Consider the following 4,232-nt stretch of genomic DNA (forward strand, 5'->3'; position numbering starts at 1 on the left):
GAAAGAGTAGGAATACTGATGGCCATTTCAGAAAATAATGCCCATAAGAGCACCTATAGAAAAGGCAATGTGCAGAAATAGGGTGCCTATGAGACTACGTGCCTAGAGGAAGTTTCTGAGAAAAGTCCTCATAAATTAGTGGACAATCTCTCTGCAGGTGAAAAAACATTCTTAGGGAGTTTTAGGTGCACCATAGAAAATGTGGGAACAATGATTTAAGGTTGCTTGGATCTGAGACATAAATTGTTAAACGTTGAGCTGAAGAGAAGTAATATTCTGAACACCGGGGATTTTAGAGGCAGAAGAGGCGATGTATGTAATATGTTTGTTCCAGGTGATACATCTAACTTAAGAGGGAGCTGAACATGAAGGGAAATTCGAACATTATCTAAATGAAGAGGAGTTGAAGTAGGATTCTTCTTGAAGGTAATAAGGCAGGCCTGGAAAATTTTGAGACTTCTATCATTTGAATAATAAAGAGTTTTCCTAAAGAAGAACGGGAGAATACCATTATCAGCAAAATTGTAGCTTTGATGAAAGAGAGAGAGAGAGAAAGAGAGAGAGAGATGCAGATACGGAGACCATAGGATGTTAGCTTGTTCAGGAGGCCTCGATGCCAGACATGATCGAGTACCTAAGAAATATCGAGAAGGAAAACATCGATTTCTCTAAATTTTTCTATGGTCTCTTTCCAAAGCCAGATGAGATGAACGAGGTTAGCTGTAGAACGTGAATGGCAGAATCCATATTAGTTGTTGCTAATTAATTGATGAGTCTCCAGGTAGAGAAGCAGCTTGTTGTTAATAAACTTTTCCATCGATGTTGGGTGTTAATTCTGGAGCACAAGTTTTGAAGAAAATTGAAAGAATCCCATCTGGACCAAGAGCCCTTTTATGTGATTCGCACTCACGAATGATGTGAAGCCTGTATTACATTAGAACCGTGGGTGGACGATGGTTTTATTTCTATTTTTTAATTATTTTATTAACTTTTTGGTATTTTTGTTTTCTTTTGCATAGTCCAGAAGCTTTGCTCTAGAGAGAAAATATGAAACATTTTATAGTAATTTCTGCCTAAAATAATTGACGCGGTGGTATGACACTGGACAATGAAACCAATCTCCCATATAAAGACAATCTCAGACATCCGAGTGCTTGGCAGATTCGAATTCGAGACCTGCTGGTTGAAGAGAGAATAAAGTTGACCTCGCCCTACCAGTTCTTTTAAGTATCGATATTAATCACGGTTTTCCTGATGCCCTTCTGACGAAATTACCAATATGTTCTAGTCAGGTTCTCGTAGTGTAGTAGGTGATTCGACTGGGTGGTTCAGATAAAGGTTGGAGACGAAATTGATTCCAAGTGGTCCACTCTTTCCTTGGATAAGGTTACACTGGTACTATCACAATGCATAACAGAGAGAGAGAGAGAGAGAGAGAGAGATGGAAACAGGAAAGAGTAGAAATAACATCCAAAAGCCTAAGTAGGAAACTAGAACGATCGACTGCTAGTTGAGAAGCAGGAATATTTACTGCACACCTTTGGCATCGAAGATAACTTTTTAACACGTTTCGAGCTCTTGTGTGAGCTGAATCAGAAACTGAAGTTTGTAATTTATGCCAATCAATATATATTACATTTTTATTTTAATATTTATAAAATGTAATGGCAAGCAATAAAATTCACTATTGGAAGCGGTTCTCACTGACTGATCTGATAATTACTTCAGATCAGTGACAGAACGAAATTTAATATGGTTTGATTACTACAACTAAATGATGAGGTCACTAATGCACATCCCTGTCAAGTGCGTATGCGTAAAACTGATTATTAATTTTTTAATTAAATGCGAGTTTCCAGGGTAGAATGCAATCCTTCAATTTATTCGGATGGCTAAGTCAACTTCAGTTTAAAAAAATAATAATAAAAGACAGAAAGCTGTTATAAAACTTCTACCACAAAGTACGCGTTTCGAACTCTTGTTTCTAACCAATAAGCAAACCTTTAGATGTCCTCGCTCGAGAACAAACAAAGCAGCCGATTCTGCTGAATCGAATTTCCCCTTAGAAGTTACAAAGTAAAAGATTCATCTAATCCACATAAGTGAAGAATTACATAGTATCATTTGTTCCACTTTTATTTTCTGCTCTACTTCATTTTATTCTTCTGCTTCATTTATTTTATTTATTTTTTTCTGTACCTAATGTGTTATATATTTAAGCACTCTCCAAACCATACTGAATCTGCAATTGAATTACAACACTACTCTAAATACGAGTAAACCGACCCTTTCGGAATACAAGTAATTTATATTAACGATAATAAATTAATTGTTTTTGAGTTTTTGAATTTTATGATGAATTAATTGAGATATATAGTACAAATGTTCATTAATATACGTGGACAAATCAGGAAACTGCAATCCTTATAAGTATTAAAAGGAATGCAGTTGTGGGATGCAATCCCACAGAAATGAAATCAAACTCTCATAACACGTGTGCTATAAGCTTTGTAGAGATTTATTTGTTCATTATATTTCAGTTCTTGTAAGCTCATTTATTTTGAAATTGGATTTTTATATCCTTTTATGCATGAACCGTTCCTTGGACACAGAGGTACGAATATTTTTTTCCAGTTTTTGATAATGTAAATACTAAAATGAATACCAGTGTGTGAACATTTTGTTAACTGATAATATGATATACGAGGGTGGTCTGTAAAGTTCTCTGCTTAACAATGAAAAAACGAATTTATCATTTCAAACTTATTTTTATTTTTCAACATAATTTCCTTTAAGACTCTAACACATCTATTTCAGCGATGCTCCAGCAGCATTATCCCGTCCCTCTAGTAGTTCACAGTAAGATCTGCAAAATACCCCTCTACCACTGCAATCACCTCTTGATTCAAAGAAAAACGCTGACTAGCTAGGAAGAGTTTTCGTTTTGGGAAGAGATAGAAGTCAGAGAGAGCAAAATCTGGGGAACAGAGTGGATGTTCCAAAAATTCATAGTGCAGATTCCTTAATTTTCCCATTGCCAAATCCCCTTTGTGGGAAGGTGCATTGCCCTGATTAAAGATTATATTTTCTTCTGCAAACCCGGTCTTTTTTCACTATTTTTTTCATCTAATCTGATTAATAAATTGGAATAATATTCCCCGGTTATTGTTTTACCCTTCTCAAGATAAATAACAAACAAAATGCCTTTAGTGATCCAGGTGTATGTTTTGAAAGGCGAATTGAAAGCCCAATTACAAAGGTCAGACATACCCTTCATAAAACTATTTGTCACTGATAGAGTATCATATTCCAATCCACCTAGTCCTGAATTCTGTTTATTTACTAGTTTCTCTAAAACTTTATCTTCCACTCCGAGATGATAAATGGCCTATAATTTTATCCTTCTGCCTTAGAGCCTCATTTAAGAAATTGGACTATTTTGCCCTCTTTCCACTCCATCACCTGCTTCTGAAATACTTTAAGTACTACTATTTTTTCAATCTCTATTCTCCTACCAGTTAATGTCATTTCTGATATGTCACCATTTAGATGGTAAACAAGACCAAATGCTATTAGGTAATTCAAGTACTTGGTTTGATTCTTCTACTACCCCAAGGTCAGCACTTTTCAAAGTCATACTTCCATCTTTTAATTGTCACATAGCAAAAGACGTCCTTAGCGTTTCTTTTGATCCATCGTAGTTTTTTCTGATAATTAGCTTTGGTCTTCCTCTCGATACCGATCGCAGTTTTGAATTGACCTTATACTATTCATGGGCTTATAGAGCATATTTCTCTTTATAATTCCTCCACAACATTTTTCTTTGTATGCACGCTGGAAGAAATTCATCCTTACAGGATCACTTTCTCCAAGCGGAGGACGCACAGCAAAATTTGTTTTGTGTTAAGTTCTCTGATGCAATAAATGTTCCTCTACTCATGAACATAGTAACCTTCCATTAAATGTTGCATGAGGTAATTCTCTCAGCAGCTGTGTAAATTTTAATTCATATCCCAATCTATGTCTCTATAGTTAAAATCCATAATAATAATTACTATGCCTGTACTCATTACGCTAATCTGCGAGTCAATGGCATGCACATTCTTCGCACACTCTACTGGATTATAGCAGCAATTATCTATCTAGTCCTGTTTGCCTCTTTCTCGAGGTCAGATTGCGTAAAATGAACTGCCCTCTGAATCTTTGTCCCACTGATTTACTTCTACTTTCTT

This window comes from Typopeltis vanoorti, chromosome 14 (genome assembly GCF_054136105.1).
Source record: "Typopeltis vanoorti isolate ZY-2024b chromosome 14, IOZ_Tvanoo_1.0, whole genome shotgun sequence".
Lineage (NCBI taxonomy): Eukaryota > Metazoa > Arthropoda > Arachnida > Uropygi > Thelyphonidae > Typopeltis > Typopeltis vanoorti.